The sequence below is a fragment of the Eriocheir sinensis genome, chromosome 7 (genome assembly GCF_024679095.1).
Source record: "Eriocheir sinensis breed Jianghai 21 chromosome 7, ASM2467909v1, whole genome shotgun sequence".
NCBI classification, from domain to species: domain Eukaryota; kingdom Metazoa; phylum Arthropoda; class Malacostraca; order Decapoda; family Varunidae; genus Eriocheir; species Eriocheir sinensis.
Window position 1 is genome coordinate 22,056,001 of NC_066515.1, and position 21,716 is coordinate 22,077,716.

Sequence of the window (21,716 nt, forward strand, 5' to 3'; positions counted from 1 at the left end):
TCTCCTCACAATCATCCTCCATTTCTCTCCTCTCTCAGTCTCTTATCTCCCTAATTCTCCTCCTTCCCTTTTCTTCCCTATCTCTCCCTCCCCTTCTTATATATTTCCGTCCTTCCCATTCTTCTCTACCTGACTTTTACCTTCTCTCTACAACTTCCTTTATTCATTTATCCTATCACTTCTCCTTCCTTCATCTTACTCTCTTCCTCCCTTCCTGTGTCTCGTACCTATCTGTCTCTCTCCGTCTCTCTCCCTCCCTTATCGCCTCACCCTCCACCCATCCGTCTCTCCCTCTCTCATTCCCTCCTTTGCACTTCCTGCGGCGACACCCTCGTACATTTATGGCCTTAATTATCGTACTTAGAACCATGATGGCGGTGGAGAGAGAGAGAGAGAGAGAGAGAGAGAGAGAGAGAGAGAGAGAGAGAGAGAGAGAGAGAGAGAGAGAAAGGGGGGCGGGGGTCTTTCTCCCTCGTTCGTGTCGCCGCAGTGCAGGTAAATACTCGGAAAATTACCTGTTCACCTTTAATTAATCGCCTAACGCCAAGAGGAGGAAGGAAGAGGAGGAGGAAGAGGAGGACAGGCAAAGGACAGGTAATTGATTCTCGTCAGGTGAATCTTTTGTTCGGTTTTATTTACGTGTTTATATAATTTTAATGCGCTTGGTTTTATGACGCTCCTTTGTGGGTTCAAATATTCTCCTCCACCCGCAATTTGTCTCGAAGTTTACCTGCTCACGTTCCTCAGGGCTCATGTTTATAGGATAAGTATGATATCGTATGTTTATGTGGCGTTCATTCAGGGCTCAGGTAAGAAACACGAGGATCAGGGATAAAATAATAATAAGACGTTAAGAGAATGTTTACGCCTCGAAGTGCCATAAAACAGGAGCATTAACATTATATATACACATAAATAAAGGCGAACAAAAGCCTGCATCGTTCAAAGGTCGCAGGGCAAGCGTGGGGCGTCTCCTCTGTACTCATCTCCGTCGCTGCCTCCAGACTTGTGGCAGCGGCGGGTTGTTCACCTGATCGTGTTTACCTGCCGCCAAGGAACACACACAACACCTTTCTAAATACACCTGCCTGCCCACCACAACTCCCAACCCTTCCTTAAACCACCACACCACCACAATCACTACAACAACCACCAAAACCACCACTACCTCCCAGTTATATGCATTTCCCAGGTAGCTAATTGGAAAGAGGGAGATAGGGAAGAGAGAGAGGTGTTGCAACGCTCAATATCATCTTAGTTACCGACACGACACCTTCCTAGTGGCCACACCTGCCTCCCCCACCACAACACCACACCCTTCCTAAAACCACCACACCACCACAATCACTACTACAACCACCAAAACCACCACTACTTGCCTGTTATATGCATTTCCCAGGTAGCTAGTTGGGAAGAGGGAGATAGGGAAGAGAGAGGTGTTGCAATGCTCAATACCATCTTAGTTACCTGAAGAGGAATTTTTTTAGCTACCTGAGCCTACTAATTAACTTTGAGAGGATTTGAACTACAGTCAGGTAGGAGGTAAGGTCATCCAAGGAGTCACGTAGGAAGAACACAAATGAAAACAACAGGACACCATATTACAAGTCTCCGGCACACACACACCATACCCTGACTAAGACAAAAAAAAAAAAGTAAGAAAACCACCTCCACCCTCTATAAAATCCAGGGTCAATTACCACGATTGTTACTCTGCACGCACCCCTCCTTCCATCTCTCCCCCGCAGGATAATGTCTCAGTTACCCCTTAAATGTAAACACGTGGTAATAGGAGGAGGTAGGGGGGAGGGGAGGGGAAGAACATGCATAATCAACAAACACCGGGAACAGAGTCGTAAAGAAAGATACGTATCGAGATGAACAAATGGAGGAATAAAAGAGCGAGAGCGAGAGAGAGAGAGAGAGAGAGAGAGAGAGAGAGAGAGAGAGAGAGAGAGAGAGAACCAAGGAAGCAAAGCATTAACGTAAGGGCAGAACGGTACATGGGTACGGATTTTACACGCCCAGGTAAAGGTGAGAAAGAGACATTAAGGCATTCTCGAGGCATTCCTTCAGGCGACTCCCTGTGACCTCCCACCCCAAAGGCAGCGAATGACGATAACGCGAGGAAACGATCGGCGGAAGAAACTTTAAAGCCGACGATCAAAATGCCGAGAGTAGCCGCGAGAGGAGAAACGGGACGAGGAGGGAAAGTGGGAGGAGGTGTTGAGGGTGACATGAAATACGAAGCAAAGGAAAAATTTAGTCACCAACGATGAAAATACCGAGAGTAACGAGGGAGAGGAAAAAGGAAAGATATGATAAAGGTTAAATGTGGAACAAGGAAGGAAGAAAGTATTTAGCCACAATGAGTTAAATATCAATACTAGCACAATGGAAAAATTACTCAAGAGGAGGAAAGAAGGAAAAGGAGAAAAAAGCCGATAAGATAACTAGAAGTGGACATCGAGAGCCACTAAAAGATAAATACAGTAACACAAAAATCATTAATATAGTAAAAGAGAAAAAGAAAAATTAGAAAGGTGGAAAAGGAGGAAATAGGTCAAAAAAGTTAATTGAAACTCCTAAGTCTGGCAGAGAGGACAATAAATCTGTTCTCCCAGAATCAGCGGGTAAGAAGCGCACCTTTAGGCAGGTAAGAAATGGAACCAGGTAACAAGAGGAGGTGAAAAGGAGGTTAAAGGTGAAACACGTTATTGAAAAAAAATAGAAACAGATTGAAAAATGAAAGTAAGCAGATTTTCAGGCAATTAGCAGGTGAGAAAGCAGGTAGATGAAACAAGGTAACAAGGAAGAGAAAGTTGCAGACAATAGAGGAAGGCTTAATTACAGACAACTAAACAGGAACTAGGTAACACAGGTGAAATACATTGATTCACAGGTTATTTATATAGGAACCGGACTAGAGGCAAGAAGTAATTAGAGACAAGAACAGCTGTTAATGACACAGCAAAATAAACTCAACCAAACTAAACTGCAATTACTCAGACTGCTTATCAGAGTAACAAAGGGGAAGGGATAAAAAAAGGGACCAGGAGTGGCAGAACAAGAGCAGGAGCGTGGAGGAATGAGTAAGCAGGAAGTGTAGAAAAAAAAAGAAGAGCGAAGCAGAAGCGCAATAAGTCATTAAAATCAGAGAAGAGATATCAGACAAACATATAAATCCTTCTTGATGGTATTTGTCGCAATAAATCTGGAAGTCATGTTTTTTATTTCATTTTTCGTCCTAGATTTATCGCCTGAGAGAGAGAGAGAGAGAGAGAGAGAGAGAGAGAGAGAGAGAGAGAGAGAGAGAGAGAGAGAGAGAGAGAGAGAGAGAGAGAGAGAGAGAGAGAGTGTGTGTGTGTGTGTGTACAAGCTCAAGACACAGCCTCAACACTAGTCTATGCAAATCACAACGCAAGAGGAGGAGGAAGAGGAGGCGGAGGCAGACAACGAGGAGGAGGACGAGGACAAGGACGAGGATGAGGAGGAGAAGGACGAGAAGGGAGATGAACAGCAATCTTGTAAGTGTGAACTGCTCACACTCCCCATTCATGCCGCCACACTCATTCGGTGCAGGTCTTATGCTGTCGGCCATTGTCATCAACTGGGTATTAATTTATTTTTTTTACAGTGAAGGAAACCGCTCAAGGGCAACAAAAAAAAGGTGTAAAAAGAAAGCCCGACGGGGAGGCGGTGGCTGAGTCGTCAAAGTAACGGCCTCGTGTTCAGGAGGACGCGAGTTCAATCCCCGCCCGGTGCCACCAAGCTGGGATTTTTCAGCCGCCGCCGAGTGGCTTAAAACTACCCACATGCTGTCCAGAAGACCACCTATCAACCCGGACTCTAGATTCTAGGATCAAAGATGAGCTCTGGGAGGGCAGCATGAGCCAATGCAAGATGGCGCCACTATAAACACTCGCCTGCGCCAGAACGGGCTGGGCCGACCATCAGGACCTACCGGAAAGAAGCCTTGGACCGACCATCAGGATCCACCGGGAAGAAGCCTACCGGCGCAATAGGCTGCAATGTAAAAAAAAAAAAAAAAAAAAAAAATAATCGCTGTTCCCACTAAGACAAACGTAATAAGTAGCCAAAAGAGAGGTCAATTTCGAGAGGAGAGGTGTCTTGATATTTGTTTTGATATGTATTCATATCTCCAGAGGCAGATAAGTGTGTTGATTTCGAATATGTGACTGATAATTCAACACGAGCCAAAAATCAGAGGGGACTGTACTGCGTTGAAGCAAAAGAAAGGAGAAAAATGTTTACACTGTTCTGTTTTGCTACTTATTTCATCACACGTACAGTTATGCGTAATTGACTTATGTTTATGGTATGCAGAAATGTGCTATGACGGCGGGCTCAGTTTTTCTTCTCTTTTGACATCAAGTATCAGTTTCATAAGTTAAGTTAAGTAGTAGAATCAATGGCAAAATGTAAACGTCTATTGCCCGTGTGACCTTTACCTTTGACGAATGACCTTGATTTCAAATGTGGATCAAGTTTAAATCAATATACGAACACCTGCCAAATATCATCAGTCTAGATTGCATGGCTATCAAACTATAGGGGTGACAACATAAAAATGAACCACAGGACAACGCTGAACACAACACTGGCTCTCTGTCGCTGTGAGTCATAAAGCTTCCATGTACGAGTCAAATATGTAGTTCTAGGTTAAATAAATATACGAACACCTGCCAAATTTCATCAGTCTAGATTGCATGGCTATCAAACTATAGGGGTGACAACATAAAAATGAACCACAGGACAACGCTGAACACAACACTGGCTCCTCTGTCGCTGTGAGTCATAAGGCTTCCATGTACGAGTCTCAACGCAGCACGAACAGGAAAAGCGATAAATTAACATAAATAGGAGAGGAAAACCGCGACAGTCATGGTGGTTGAGCTGAAAGAAAACAAGACGATAAAAAAACACTATATATGAAAAAACAAATAAAATAAAAATACATACAAAAAGACTTAACCATCCATAGTGAAAAATACATATGGAATAATGCTAAATAAAACACACATAAGGAAAATGGAAAAAGAGCTTGCAACGAAAAAAAAAAGGAGAAAAAGTCGCAAGGAAACATCGAAGAAAGCAAAAACAAGCCGAGCCAAACAAAATAATCAAGAGAAAGGCGAGGGAGCACGCGGGGAAGAGGAGGAGGAGGAGGAGGAGGAGGAGGAGGAGGAGGAAAAGGCGTCGCCGAGTGTGTTCAGGCGTGTGGAGGTGAGGCGGACGGCGGACAGGGGGCAGGGGACAGAGGGAGACGAACAGGGGGATGCGGACAGGGGACAGGCAAGGTAGAGGGGTATGCGGACAGAGAGAAAAACACAGACGTACAGCGGACAGAGAACAGTGGACACAAAGTAAAGGATTGAAGAAGCGGACGCCACAAGAGTCAAACGGACTGCGGACACCTGGAAGCGGACAGCGGGCAGCGGAGGGCAGTGGGCAGCGGCGGGTGAGGCGGGCACAGCATAAACAAAAAAGGGCGTGTCCACCTCCACCCAGGTCACCAACACGTCCCCCATCAGTACCTAGAGCCACGCCCACGCACACACACACACACACACACACACACACACACACACACACACACACACACACAGATAACCTGACCCTAAATACACGAGGAGAAATAAATAAAATCCTTGATAAACTATTTTCTTATTCTTTCTAAATCTTAATCTTTTTAATCAAGTAACCAAGAATTAAATACATCAAGAATGACCAAGATACTGCAACAACCCTCTCGATAACAAATAAGAAAAACTCCCTCTATTTCTCCCTTCCTTTTTCCTTCCTTGAAACTCCCTAAACTAGCCTTCAAAAATAGCCTATCCTTATTAACTCTAAAATCCCTTTCTATAACCAACAAAATATCCATTCTTCCATTTTCATTTTATTCCATTCCCTTCCTCACGCCCACTTTTCCTTACGGCTCTAAACTAAACTTCATCTTACAAACTCTATAATCATTCCCTTTCCTTATTAACTCTAAAATCCCTTTCTATAATCAAAAATATATCCATTCTTCCATTTTCCTTTTAATCCATTCGCTTCCTCACTCCCACTTTTCCTTATGACGCTAAACTAAACTTCATCTTACGAACTCTATAATCAGTCCCTTTCTATCACCTTCATCTTACAAACTATGCATTATTTAAGCCCCTTTCTATAACAAAAACTATTCATTCTTCCATGATTTCCTTACTTCATTCCCTTCCTCAGTCTCGCCTTCCCTTATTATTCTCTAAACTAGCTTTCATCTTACACACTCCATATTAACAATCTCAACATTATCAATCCCTTTCTATAGTCTTCACCTTACGAACACTCTAATCAATCACTTTCTAGAACCAAAAATACTCCATTCTTCCTTTTTTCCTTTCCTCAGTCTCGTCTTCCCTTATTATTCTCTAAACTAGCTTTCATCTTACAAACTCCATATTAAACAATCTCAATATTATCAATCCCTTTCTATAGTCTTCACCTTACGACCACTCTAAGTTTAGTTAATCCCTTTCAAGAAGCAAAAACACTCCATTCTTCTTTTTTTTCCCTTCATTCCCTTCCTCTTACAAACTCCATATTAACAATCTCAATATCATCAATCCCTCTCTATATAGTCTTCACCTTACGAACACTCTAATCAATCCCTTTCTAGAACCAAAAACACTCTCCATTCTTCCTTTTTCCCTTCATTCCCTTCCTCACTCCCGCCTCTCCTTACAACTCTCTCGCCTCCCTTCCTCTCCGCGCCAGGGCAGGAAGGCAGGTCAACACGAAGACGCCTCGAAGCACTAATGACGCTGCCGCTAATTAAAGTTGTGTTCCCGCCAAAATTAACCTCACAGGCCGCGACGCTTCACAAATCTCTGCCAGGCTGAAGAGCGAGGCGGCGGCGGTGGGTCGGGGGGCTACACATGTAAGACTTCTATTAACGTAATGATGAGGTTAGGGCCCAGAGAGGCTTAGAGAGGAGGCGGAGGACGATGGGGACAAGGAGAACATGAAGGAGGACGAAGAGGACGAAGATGAGGAGGACGAAGAGGACGAAGATGAGGAGGACGAAGAGGACGAAGATGAGGAGGACGAAGAGGGCTAGGAAATGGAGGACAAGAGAGATGAAGAAGAGAACGAGGGAGAGGAAGACGAGGAGGACGAAGAGGGCGAGGAAATGGAGGACAAGAAAGATGAAGAAGAAGAGAACGAAGAAGAGGAAGACGAGGAGGACGAATAGGAGGAAGATAACAAAGAAGAAAATAAAGATGGGAAGTAAATGAAAAGACAGAAGTTGTAGAGTGGAAACTAACGAAGGAGATGAGGGGAAAAATATACAAAAGATAAGAAAATAATGAGAAGAATATGTTAGTGAAGGAAGAGGGAGATAATTATGAAAGAGGTAAAGGAAAGTTTGTAAGATGAAAGGCAGGGTGAGGAAGTAGGAGGAGGAGGAGGAGGAGGAAGAAGAGGAGCAAAGCAATTAAAAAAGAAGAGCAGGTGGGCCACAGGTGAAAGGTTTGCATCATGTTAATTTCCTTCACCCAGCACCCCCTTCCCCCCCCCCCTCTCTCTCTCTCTCTCTCTCTCTCTCTCTCTCTCCCTTTATCTCCTTTTACGAGCAAAGAAATTAGAAAGGGAAGAACAGGATGAGTAAGAAAATTTGCAACGGCAGAACTAATTACAGCTACAAAGACTACTACTACTACTACTACCACTACTACTACTACCACTACTACTACTACCACAACCACTATCCTTACAACTACCACCATTACTATCCAAAAAAAAAAAAAGATCCACCAACAACACAAAATAAAAAAGAATAGAAAAGAGAAAGAGAGTGAGTGAAGATGAGCAGCTGACCCACTTAATTAACTCGACCGCTTACCTCTGCCCAGGTGACCCCAAGGTGCTCTAAGGTGCCTTGAACTGACTGCAGGGCTGAGGCAAGACGCGATGGAGGGAGGGAGGGAAGGAGGGTAGGAACGTGAGCAATCGTTCCCCGCAGCGCTGACTAAACGGCGAGGGAAGACGGAGGAGGGAAGGGGAAGGGAGTAGAGAGTGGGAGGGAGTTGTACTGTGAATGGATGGGGAGGGAACTAAGGTACGGAAGAGGGGATGTTTAAAGCAGGAGAGAAAGAAGATATGTTGGATGAGAACGAAAGAAAGAGGAAAAGAAAAAGAAAAAAAATAGAACTAGGATACACTCTGAATGGAAAAGGGAATAGAATGAAAAGTGGAAAAGAGATGGCGTGAAGGGGCACTGAGAGAGAGAGAGGGAGATGAAATGTATATGGGAAGGAGGAAAGGCTGTTGAAAGATGACTAAAAGATGAATGTAAAGAGTGGAACAGGAAGAGATGGTTGAGATGCTGAACTATGGACGAAGAGGGAAAGGCAGGGAGGGAAGGGGGAAGAGCTGCAGAAAAGGAAGGGATGTGAAGGAGAGAAGAGAAGATGAAAAGATGTACTGCAGAGATGGGAAATAAGAGGAGGAGGGGGTTTCACCGAAGATATGATGAAGAGGCAAAGAAAACGGGCTATTGGCATAATGAGATAAGGAGAGACTGCAATAAGTATGGTAAAGTAAGAGGTACGGATTGCAACGGGGAAGGAGACTATGGGGTACAGGGTTTAAATGAGGGAAGGGGGGGGGGAGAGGGGGGTTGTAGGGGTGAGAATGAGGTTACGGGGGAGAAGGAGAGGGGGGTGAAGGGAGCCGTGATTCGTGAGTAGCACAGGTGGTTGGTTACCTGGCCGAGTGAAAGTGTGGAGGGGGGGAGGGGGAAGGGGGGGGGAGTGAATGAGGGATGGTAAACGGAAGGGACGTGAGGAGATAGAGAGAGAGAGAGAGAGAGAGAGAGAGAGAGAGAGAGAGAGAGAGAGAGAGAGAGAGAGAGAGAGAGAGAGAGAGAGAGAGAGAGAGAGAGAGAGAGAGAGAAGTCAATAAATGGGAAAAATAGACAAAATTAAACAAGAAAAGCATTAAATGTAAAGAAAAGAGAGAATAAAACAAAAAAGAAATATGCGTTAAAGGGACAAGAAAGTGAACGCAAACCTAAAAAAAAAGAAGGTGAAGAATAAAATGTATTACAAGAGGAATCCTTCGAGCAGAGGATGATAAAGGAGGGAAGGAGAAGGAGAGGAAAGAGGAGAAAGATATGACAGCCATGTGGTAAAAGTGAAAATTTAGACAAGAAAGAAAGACATCATGAAGAAAATAGAAACTTAGAGAAACACTGAATAAAAAAGAATAACTAGTAGACATAAAAATAATTAGTGAATGAGGTTTTTAAAAGGCCAAAAAAATAATAGAAAAGATATAGAAGATGGAACTTGCAGAACACTGAATTGAATAAAGAGAAAATATGAGAGAAAAGAAGGTATGAAAAAGTAATATAGTGATGAAATAATGAGATAGAGACGGTAAGAATGAAGGAAGAGAAGAGATAAGGCAAGAGAGTGGGAGAGTAAGAGAAATGGGATTGAGAGAGAAGGATCAAGAGGAGGAGGAGATAAGAAATAAAAGAAACGAACGACCTTAAAACGAGTAAAAGGAGGAGGAGGAAGAGGAGGAGAAAGATGGCAACGAGGAGAGGAAATACGGTGATAAAGATGGAGAGAGAAGAGCAGAATGGAGGGAAGAAGAAGAGAGAATGGAGGAGGAAGAAGACTTGATGAATTAAAATGAAGAGGAGAGGAAGAAGAAAAAGGAGAAGAAGGCGGAAGACAAGTATGATGATGATGATGATGACGATGATGATGATGATAAAGGGAGAAGTAGAGGAGGGAAGGAGATAAAGGAAAGAGATGGATCACAAGTAGCAGAAGACGGGGAAATAAGAAAGATAAAAACGATAATGATGATGAAGAAGGAAAAAGGAGATAAAATATAAATGAATGAGAATAAGAAGTTTGTTATTATTACCACTTTGAAGACAAGAAACCAAAAAAGAACAGTTTACAAGTATCAAGACACCTCATATCTATTCCCTTATATAGAATCAGTACTTAGCGGATTTTTTTTGTTGTTGTTTTTTTTTGTTTTAATCTTTTTTGCCCTTGCGCTCCTTCCTTCACTGTAAAAAGAGATTGATGATGATGACGGTGATGAAAAGAGATAAAGGAAGGAGGAGATGGAAGGCCGTTAGCAGTACTCTGGAGGCGAGAGGAGGGAAGAGAAATCTGGCTTATTTGAGGGAATCTGAAAAGTTTGACGCAGACTTAGATTTAGGATTAAGCATTTTTTTCTGCGGGGAGGAAAAGTAGGGAGAGAGAAGGGAGTGTTCTGAGCAGACTACCAAAAATTCTTCCCTTTTAAATCAACACCCTTAAAATACCATAGTTTCCCCTCCACCATAACATACTATATCCACTACAAATATTCTCCTCTTTTTTAAACAGTACCCTTAAAACCCCTTAAATTCCTCTCTACCATAAGTAAGACCATTATATCTATTTCCCACAAATTTCCTCCTTTTTTTTAAATAGCATCCTTAAAAGACTATGATTTCGCCTCTTCCAGTACAAATATTATATTAACTCCTCAAATATTTTCTTCTATTAAAACATCCCTTAAAACACGATATATTATCTCTTCCATAACATGAGTACAATTACCATATTAAATCCACATATATTTTCTTCCTTTTACAACAAATCACAGAAAGGTGTAGTAGTTTTCCTTTCGACGTAACAAAACTACGACCATTATATCAACTTCACACTTATTTCCCTCCTCTTTTTTAAACAGGTGCCTTTAAATCAAGAGCTGTAGTTTCCCCTCGAACGCACCATAACAACGACCATCAAATTAACTTCACATATATTTTCCTCCTTTTCAAACAGATTCCTAAAAACACCAAATCTTCCCTTCATTTCCCTCTTTTTTTAAACAGGTGCCTTCAAGTTAAGCGCTGTAGTTTCCCCTCAAACGCACCATAACAACGACCATCAAATTAACTTCACATATATTTTCCTCCTTCTCAAACAGATTCCTAAAAGCACCATATTTTCCCCTCATCCATTATATCCATACGACCATTACATTAACGCCACACACGTTTCACACCCATCCCTTGAGCCACCATAGTCCCCCCTCCGCCATACCCTCCGTACGACCCACGTAATAAAATCTCACTGTGAAGAAAACGTGATGGAAGCCTCGCTATCGGCCCTCCAGATCAAGCACAATCGATAGATGACGTGACGACATGCAGAAAAAAAAGGTAATGAAAATAAAGCGAAAAATTGAATAAAATGATAAACTGTTCTTCCATAATCGCCTTTCAGTTAGCTATTAAATTTGAGCGAGGAACAGGTAACTCAGGGGAACGGGTATTAAGGGGCGAGCGTGCGGGCAAAAACAATACGGCTTTCGCTTTAAAATTACAGAGCGCGGGTGAGCGAAAACAGGTTTGCTGATGAGTGAAAAATTAGGGAAATTATCACATCGTTCGACCGTGTGAATGATAACGAACGGAACACGACGGGGCGGCGTTATTGATTATGACGAGGGAGAGAGATTGTGTGTGTTTATATCGCTCCTCCTCGCCGCGACCTGATGGACTCTCTCTCTCTCCTCTCCTCTCCTCTTCTCTCTCCTCTTCTCTTCTCTTCTCTTCTCTTCTCTTCTCTTCTCTTCTCTCCTCTCTCTCTCACCCACGATCCTTCAGCAGCATAACTACCACCCCAAATACAGCATACATTCACTCTCTTCTCCCTCTACAAACCACTATTCCATCCACACTCTGCCATCCCACACTCTCACACCTTTCCCTTCATCACACTCACTCTCTGCTGTTCCTCTGTACACACTCTTTATTACACGCCACTCCCACACGCTTTCCAGAGGTGAGAGTCGAGCGGTAAGCGTTATCACAGAATAGGCTTTGTGTCTGTCTAATTGAGGGAATGAGAAGAAAAACAACGGCAAAAAATAAGGAAGATTTCAGTAATAAGAGGTAAATGAAATAGATTCCTATCAACGGAGTGAGCTTAAAGGGGGAATGGAGGAAAGGAGATGAAAAGTATAACGCTAATGTGACATAGGTAATAATATAAGGAAGAGTATCAACCATTACGTTCTCCAATCACTCCTAACCCCGACTACAACTTCACATAGGCAGATAACTATGGAGCAGCGAGTCGAGTATCAAAAGTCAAGATAGCACCATTATAAAAAAAAATCAGCACGCATCTATTCGAGCCTCCAAAAAAGCACAAAAAAGAGGAGGGTATCAGGACACTTCTCCTCCCGAAATTGACCTATCTTTCGGCCACTCGTCTTGACTCTTGTAGGAGCAGTGAGTAGCGGGCTTTTTTTCATTATTGTTTCCTTTTTTGGCCCTTGAACTATTTCCTCTACTGTAAAAAACAACAACCGATCCTTAAAATGTAAAAAATAGGCTCCAAGACATATTTGGACTCTCAGCACATATGAAAACCCTAAGCCCGTTCCTGCATCTATATCCGTAAACACATAAAAAAGAACAACAAAACGCAATCAGGATGCAACACTCACCCCTTCCATTTCGTAAAAAATAGGCTCCATAACATATTAGGACTCTCAACACATGTAAAAACCCTAAGCCTGTTCTTGCATCTATATCCGTAAACACATGAAAAAAGCAAAACAAAACACGATCAGGATGCAACACTCACCCCTTCCATTTCGTCGGCGGTCTCTCCACTCTTCTCTTCCGGGTCTTCGACGGGGCTGCGGGGGAAGGAGAACAAGAGTGAGCATCAAAGGGTCTCGAAGGACAATACATTCATTAGGAAAACTGATTGTGAGGTGCTTGTATGCTGTGGCTAATGGGGCTTTTATTCATGTCCGACTCGTGTTCCGGTTATCAGTACCACCACCACCACCACTACCACCACCACCACCATCACTAACCAAATCCAATGTACTCTCAACACTATCCCTCCTCCTCCTCCTCTGCCACCTAGCGCGACACCTGATCCGCTGCTATCTCTAAGGATGCTGCCCGTGTCTTGTGCTGCCTCGGGACGTCTCATAATGACCCTGACCCCCCGGAGAGCCGCTGTCCACCTGCCGCCCCCCCACAACGCCGGCCGCACAGGGTGTAAAGACGTGCTCCCTCTCCGTCCCTAGGCACTGGTTTAGAGGAGGAGGAGGAAGGTGAAGTGGAGAACGAGGAGGACGAGAAGGACGAGGAGGAGGAAGAAGAGGAGAAACTATGAACAAAGAAATAGGAACGCTGAGAAAGAAAAGAAGAAAGGAACTGAAAGAGATTTGAAGAAGAATGAACTTTTGGAATCGAAGGAAGTGTGGAACTTGAAAACAATAACAAAAATTGGAACAAAGAAGACAAGAAACAAATACCTGAGGAGAATGAGAAGAAAATGAGTAGAAAGAAGAGAGGAGCAGGAGGAGGAGGAGGAGGAAGCAAGGAAGCGAGGGTAAAGGAGGAGGAGGAGGAAATGTTAACCCTCCGCCAAGACACACTAATCTGAGACGACATGTTGTTCAGAGGCGAGGAGGAGGAGGAGGAGGAGGAGGATTAGGAGGAAGAGGAGGAGAAGGAGGAGGAGGAGGGATAACGTGCAACAAGATAAAGAAACGAGTATATCCGATTCGTTAACCTTAAAAATCAAATGAGGGGCAAAACGAGGAGAATGAGAACGAGAGAAAGAATGCAACGAAGAGAGGAAGCAAAAGAAAACGATGAACGAAATTGCGAAAAGGAAACAATAGAATAAGGAGATAAAACAAAGAAGAATCACAGCACTTCAATCTTCACAGCCTCAGTCTTGTTTAGTTCCATGCACGAAACCATTTTCTTTATCTCCCGAGTTAAAAGAGTTCACCCTCACACAGCCACCAACACCTCAACCCTATTGCCTTTCCCCTCCACGCCCCTTTCCCGCACCCTACCCACGCTCACCCTGTCAAAAGCATCCTCGCGTCCTCTTCCTCACCCTTGAGCACCTTCTAAATCACCCTGGATATGTTTTTTTTTTCTTTAATTCTTTCATATTCATTCTTCTTTTAATGCCACCTCACTCTTCATTCCTAAAACATCATATTATTGCTTTTTATAAACTTCCTTCTCTCCCTCGCCATGTTCCCGCCCCAGAAACACTCTCACACCCTCCCCTGCCCCCTCTCCCCCCCTCCCTATTCGGACCGTAAAGTGTGCGTGCGGGTGAGTGTGACTTGCGTGCCCCGTCCACAGTCAGGCGTCGGCGGGTGGTCACGGAGCCAGTCAAGTGGTGATCCCGCCTCGATAACACACAGAAGGCGTTACTCGCACCCACGCACGAACACTCTCTCAACCCCCTTTCCTTTCCTTTCCAGTACCCGTTTCCACCCCCCCTCCTCCCTCGCCCCACCATCTATCCACCCTCCCCGGAGTCCAGCCACAAGTAGCCGTCTCCCTTCCCCTTACCCCGAACGTCTTGCATCAGCCCGCTGTCAGCCTTTATCTCCGGGAAAACAATCAATAAGGAATGTTCGCCTCAGATCTGATCGCGGGGAGTCAACACATCGCTTATGTGAGGAGTGCGCGTCGCGGGGCGAGGCGAGGCGCAGCGCCTCCACGTGGGTCGTCCTGCGTAAATCATCTTGTCCGACACAACGGCCGAGATGATACCTCGTGGCGGGGCGGTGGGGCCCCTCACGCTCCCGCTGGCCTGGCGGGGGGCGCCGAGGCGGAGGGTGGAGGGGCACCAGGTGGCGGCTGACTCAGGCCACGGTCGTCTTAGTGACTTTCAAGAATTTATTGAGGAAGCCACTTAGCGGGCGGCAGGGCGTGTGGAGGACGCGGCGCGCTGGGCCGCCGCCGCTCTTCCGGCGCCACGCGGCGGCACATCTTGTGATGGAGTGTGGCGAGGGGCGCCACGGCACGGAGACTGGGTCCTTTCAGCGCCCCATCCTCGAACCCATGGCCCGAGGGGGGGGCGCGGCATGGCCCGGGGAGTATAGGGGCTTGGCGGGGCCTCCGCCGCGCCGCTGCCACGCGCGGAGCCCCGAGTGCTCCATACAAGGCGCCGGACGCCGACATATTTCAGCGTCAAACAAACTTCTGAATAGGGATAATTGTGCCCTGGGGATGCGGCGGGTGGGGCGGGGCTGGGCGGGGCGGGCGGGGGAGCAGCCAGCCTGCAGGAGGCGGCCGCCGTGCCCGCACTCATACATCACGAGGCGTACAAGCCCGCGACGCTGGGTGGTTCGCACTCCATCTCTTTCTCGGCCTTGATTTACAGCGTGTTTACAGCGATTTACGCAGCGGGCGTGTCCTGTGTTGAGATTTATCATGACGGAGGGAGGCGCTGAAGGGGCGCGGGGCGGGCCACCATGCGCCCACAGTAGTATCAGAAGCGACTCCTCCGGGGCAGCTTTGTCCCCGCCTCGCCACCGTCACCCTCGCCCCTGACGGCTTGATCCTCCTGCCCCGCCGGCCACTCATCCCCGCCGCCCTTCCTCCCTGGCAACGCGTGACGCTGAGGGCGCGGCCGTCAGCCTTGTTTCCCTCGCGTGCCCCGGGCAATGAATGGTGACTGATGGGCAGCTGAGCCTGGCCATCGCCTCCCCGCCTGACGGTGGTGCCGGCCAGCAGGCCAGCGTGAGTCACTGGGCGGAGAGCGGCGGGCGGGGGGAGGCGAAGGGAGGCCAGACGGCAGCGGCCGACGGGCAGGAAGGAAACAGGTAACACATAAAGTGCCTGGACGGGCAGGAAAACACAATAAAGTAACTTGAGAGGAGGAAATATTGGGAATGAAATAAGAAGAGGAATGTGAGGGGCGTAGGCAGAAACGGAGAAACAAGATAAGATTAGAGGGTCAAGGAAATAACAGTTGCTAATAAAAACTTAAATCTAACAAGCAAGTCAAAAATCAATTCATAACGAGAGGCAGAAGAAGGAAGCGAAAGAGGAACAGGAAAAGGAAGGAGACAACACGAGACAATAAACCAACACATGAAAAAGAAGCGAGCAAGGAAGAAGAAGAAAAAACCCCGCCTTTCCCGGACGTCCGATAACAATCCCTCGCAAGATGAAGCCCTTGGGCCATTGTTCAAGTATTCCGCCGCTACTCCCGTCGGCATAAATTCCCCTCCGATCACTATAACGTAGCGATCTTAAAGAGGTTATTGTGCCGCCTTCGAGTCCCCGGGGAAGCGACCAACCCGCCTCACCCACACACGCACGCGGTTCCGACTTCCAATTTCTATTCAACTTTTCAGGAGGATCGATGGAAGTGATGAGACGTGATTGTGTCCGCCAGAACCAGAGGACGGGAGGAGGAGGAGGGGGAAGAGGAAAAGGCGTAGGAGGAATAGCTGGAGGGAGGAGGGGTGGTGAAAAGGGGAAGGACATGAAGGAGAATGACAGGAAGAAAGAGAGACTGAGAGGGAAGAGGAAGAGGCTGGAGGAGAGGTGGAGAAAGGCAAAAAGACGGAGAAGGGACGATGATATGAGAAAGGTTCGAGGAAGGACTGAAAAAGGTGCAGAGAGGAATACGAGGAAGGAGAAAACAGATGAAAAGCGAAGAGAGAAGTGAGAGGAAGAAGGTGGAGAGAGAGGGAGAGAAAGAAGTTGTTTAAGGGGAAGAATGATAGTCTGGAAGAAAATGGAGCTGCAAGGAATGAAAGATAAAGAAAAAAAGTGAAAGACTAAAAAAACATACGAAGAAGAGAGACGAGAAAGAAAGAATAAAAATGAGTGAACATGTTAAGGACATAAAACGAGATGAAAAAAAAAAGAAAGAAATGGATATGATATGGAAACGTCATGAAAGAAAAGGACGTAAAGACGAAGATATACAGCGTCGGAATGGCAGAGCAAGGAGACGAGGGAAGGAAAATAAATGACAATGGGACGAATGAGATTGAATGAACTAAGGGAGAGGAATAAAGGAGGGACTACCCGGAGAGGAGGATTGAGAGAAGGATGAGAGGAGATTTAGCAGTGAGGAGTGAGGACTGGAGGAGGGAATGGAGGAGATAAAAACGAAAAGGCACGGCCGGCGGAGAGAAAGAAGCACTCGACAGAGGAAAGGAAAGGAGGAGGAGGAAGAAGAGGAGGAGGAGGAGGAGGAGAAAAAATTATGCTATGTGAATTTCTTCCTTTTTTTTTTTGGTGGCTTTACAAGATGATGATGATGATGATGATGATGATGATGATGATGATGATGAACGTAGAAGTAGTAGTAGTAGTAGTAGTAGTAGTAGACATTGCGACGAAATCCACAAAACAAAAAACGAGTAAATCTTTAAGTACGGGAAAAAGAAAACAAAGAACCAAAACAAACCAAAATTCTTCAACAACTACAAAAAAAAAAAAAACAATCCCTGACATTTACCTTTAACTACCCAATCACGGTCACCTGTCACGCCAACCTGTCCGTTCGAGCCATTAATCCAAGGCCTCGTTAATTAGACTTACGTGGCGCTGTATGGCCCTTCAGTGGCGTCCGTTTGGTGCCATAACTTAGTTCCCGCTGAATGTAATAGTTTGCCCTTCCAATTAAGAGTTTTCTGTGAGCTGCACTTCGACGTTAAGGGCGAAGAAGAAGAAGAAGAAGAAGAAGAAGAAGAAGAAGAAGAAGAAGAAGAAGAAGAAGAAACAGAGAGAGAGAGAGAGAGAGAGAGAGAGAGAGAGAGAGAGAGAGAGAGAGAGAGAGAGAGAGAGAGAGAGAGAGAGAGAGAGAGAGAGAGAGACGTCGCAACAGTAGAAAAAAACGATATAATTCTGCCAATTAAAACTCTGTGGGGAAAGTTATAATTGTCTGTTGAACAAGCAGCTTCCCGCCCCTTTCCCTTACGACAGGTGAAGGAGGAGGGAGGGAAGGAGGGAGAAGGAGAAAGGGAGGAAGGGAGGGAGGGAGGAGAGATGGAAGGGATCAGGGAAATTAGTTAAAAAAAAATATGGTAAGAGGAAGGAAAATCGTTACATGCGGATCAGACTGAAGGAGGAGGAGGAGGAGGAGGAGGAGGAGGAGGAGGAGATGAAAGACGATAAATGGAAACTTTGAATAAAATCGGAAACAGAAAAAGCGAAATTAATGTGAGTAAAAATAGAGGATACAGAGGAAGAATTATTGGAAATTAAAGAAATGAAGACGAAAAAGATAAATAAAAATAAAGAAAGTGAAAGAAAAAACATCAAATGAATATGAAGAAGCGTGAATAAGGAAGTACTTTATGAAATAGACGTAAAAATAAAAGAAAATTAAAAATAGTATGATTGCAAAACACCTAAGGAAGAAAACTCTCTCTCTCTCTCCACCTCGTTTCTCGTAGTTTTTTTTTTTTTCAATATTTCTTTTATCTCCATAACCTCGACATTCTTCTTCCCCTATCCTCCTCCTCCTCCTCCTCCTCCTCCTTCTCACGATCCTCCCACACACTTTCTTCCTTGAAATAAGATAATATATTTCATCTGCGTGTTTCCTAGAAGAGAGAAAGAGAGAGAAAGAAAGAGGAAAAGGAAAACAGAAATAGGAAACAGCGCAAATAAAACAAACAAACAATGAAAAAGAAAAAGAAAAATATAAAAAAAACTATTCAATCATGTTTCCCTAAAGAAGAAAACTCTCAAGAATTCAAAACGGGAAAGAGAAAAGACAAATTATTAGTGTCCATATTTTTCCATTTTAACCCTCGACAGATTTTTTTTCCATCATTTCCCTCAACAGATATTTTTCATCGGTATCCCTGTACAGTGATTTATCCGTCCCTTAGCCCGACTTTGGTGCCTGACACATAAAAAAGCCATCTGTCATAAGCTTGATTGACTCGCAAAACCACCATAAATTATTCGTTTCTCCTCCCTTTCAAATATTTTATCCTCCTTCTCTTCCTCCTCCTCCTCCTCCTCCTCCTCCTACTACTACTACTACTACTACTACTACTACTATTACTACTACTACTACTACTACTACTACTACTACTACTGCTCTTCATATTTTTTTTCTTTTTTTCTTTCCTCCTCCTCCCCTGCTTCCTTTTCCGCTTCCCTTCCATTTTTCTTTATGTTTTCAGCTTCTGTCACTTTTTAAGCTTTCCTCCATTTGCTTTCCTTCCTCTCTCCTCAGATAAATTTCTCATCCTTCCCTTGCTACGCTTTTTATACATTCTTTTATTCCACTTTCTTTTTCGCCTATTTATCCTCCTCTGTTTCCTTTTCTGCTTCCTATTTAATATTTTCCATAGTTTAAAGTCATACATCATTTTCCACTGTTCTTCCTTCTTTTTCTTTTTTTCGTATGTAAGTGAATTTTCCCTTTCACAAAACAAACTTTCCTCTACAATGCCGACTTTTCTTCTCGGTTCCTTTCCCTTCTTTCCATAGTTTTCTCACGGTTTTCCTTCGCATCAAAATACTATCCCTTTAAAAACTTTTCCTCCCATACAAAGGATCTACCATCACATCACGCTATCCTGTCATCCCTCCATCCTCTGTTCCTTCTCTTTCATCTCTCCTTCCATCGCCATAAATCCATCCCCACTTCCTTATTTTCCCTCCTTCAGGCGCACCAAGATTCATATCCTTCCTTGCCCTCAACTTTCTACAATCAATTCTTCCATACCTTCCTTTAAAGTGGAAAGTCACAATCCTACCGTGCTTGAAGAGAGAGGTAGGGAGAGAGGGAGGGAGTTAAAGGGTGGGGTGAGGAGTGGAGAGGTGGTGGACTGAAGGAGTGGAGACGGGGAAAAGGGAAAGGTTGTTGAGGACTGAAAGACGGAGATGCAAGATTAAATAAACATGAAAGTGTGTGGGCGAATGTGGGGACGGTGGATTTTTTTTTTTTTTTTTTTTTTTTTGTGAGTGTGTGTAATCGCTTCCTTAGACCACACTCCCCATTCCGCACCCTTCAAACACCCCTCTTTCCTCCTCTCCCCATCACCTCTTCCTCCTCCTCCTCCCCATGTGTGTGTGTGTGTGTATAATCGCTTCCTTAGACCGCACTCCCCATTCCGCACCCTTCAAACACCCCTCTTTCCTCCTCTCCCCATCACCTCCTCCTCCTCCCCATGTGTGTGTGTATAATTAATAATCGCTTCCTTAGACGCCACTCCCCATCCCGCACCCCTTAAACACCCCTCTTTCCTCACCTCCCCATCACCTCCTTCTTCTCCCCATGTCCCCTTTACCTTCTCCTCCTCCCCATCACCTCCTCCTCCTCCCCATGTGTGTGTGTATAATTAATAATCGCTTCCTTAGACCCCACTCCCCATCCCGCACCCTTCAAACACCCCTCTTTGCTCCCCTTCCCATCACCTTCTTCTCCCCACGTCCCCTTTACCTTCTCCTCCTCCTCCTCCTCCTCCTCCTCCCCACGTCCCTTTAAACACAGGTATTTCTGCAGGTCCTTAATAAGCCAACAGGCCCGTGAGGAAGCGAACAATTGGTCATTAGACACGAACCACGGACGGGAAGGCACGGACAATGAGCCTCAAACGAAGGACACACGAACGTCAGATACGGCAACGAGGCGAGGGGGGTGAGAGGGGGGGAGGGAGAGGGAGAGGGAGGGCTGGAAGGGTTGGTAAGGGGAAAGGAGATTGGATAAGAAAAGAAACGTGATAAAAGAGAGAGAGAGAGAGAGAGAGAGAGAGAGAGAGAGAGAGAGAGAGAGAGAGAGAGAGAGAGAGAGAGAGAGAGAGAGAGAGAGAGAGAGAGAGAGAGAGAGAATAGTAGACTGGGGCAGAGAAAGATGGAAAGGCAGAAAGAACTCCACACTACCACCTCCACCATCACCACCACCTGCACCACCACCACCACCACCAACAACAACAACAACAACACTCCCTGCAAACTCACCCCGCAATCCATAACGCGGCATTAAGTCCCCGTAAAGGCACGCACGCTCCCTAAAGGTTTTCCAATAGCGGCGAGGGCGAGGCTGAGAGACGCCCGGCCGTTACGAGGAGGCAGCTTCGCTCATGTGTACTTGTAATGTGACCCCGTACGAGAGGCGCCAAACATGAAGTCCCCGCCGCCGCTCAGTGCATGAATGGGGGACTGTGGTGTGGAGTGTGGTGTTGGTCTGAGTGTTGCTGTTTTCCTCCCTTGCTGGTGTTGGTGTCGGTGTTGAAAGAGGAAAAGGAGAAGAACAATTAGAGTAAGGAGGGGCGTTGGTTAGAGTGTTGCTGTTTTCTTTCCTTGCTGGTGTTGGTGGTGGTTTTGGAAGATGAAAAGGAGAAGAACAATTGGAGTAAGGAAGAGGGTGGCTTTAGTAGGGTATAAGAGAGAGAGAGAGAGAGAGAGAGAGAGAGAGAGAGAGAGAGAGAGAGAGAGAGAGAGAGAGAGAGAGAGAGAGAGAGAGAGAGAGAGAGAGAGAGAGAGAGAGAGAGAGAGAGAGAGAGAGAGAGAGAGAGAGAGAGAATAATGAAAATGAGAAGGAACTGGAATGTGTGATGCTGATTGTGGTCTTGGGTTGAGTTATTGTGGTTGCTGTTCTTGCTGGTGGTGATGTTCGAGGAAGAGAAAAAGGAAGAGAAGAACAATGGGAATAAGGAAGAAAGAGAAATATCGTTTGTGTTAGAAGAAAATTAGGAGGACAATGGAGATGAAGGAGAAGAGTATAACAATGAAAGAAAGGAAGATTAGGTTAAAGAGAAGGATAAAGACGAACAGAACGAAGATAAAGAAAAGGCAGAGGCAGAGAAAGAAGAAATGGAGGAACGGGAGTAAGACACGAAGGTAAAATAAGAAA

At 45.2% G+C, this 21,716-nt stretch overlaps 1 long non-coding RNA gene across 1 annotated transcript in view; it reads right to left on the minus strand.

Annotated features, from left to right (window-relative positions):
• The window catches only part of LOC126994632 (uncharacterized), a 177,907-nt gene that overhangs the window by 71,100 nt on the left and 85,091 nt on the right, over positions 1-21,716 (minus strand). The window contains exon 2 of the long non-coding RNA XR_007749364.1: positions 12,690-12,744. This is a non-coding gene — a long non-coding RNA (uncharacterized LOC126994632). The remainder of the gene's footprint in view (positions 1-12,689; positions 12,745-21,716) is intronic.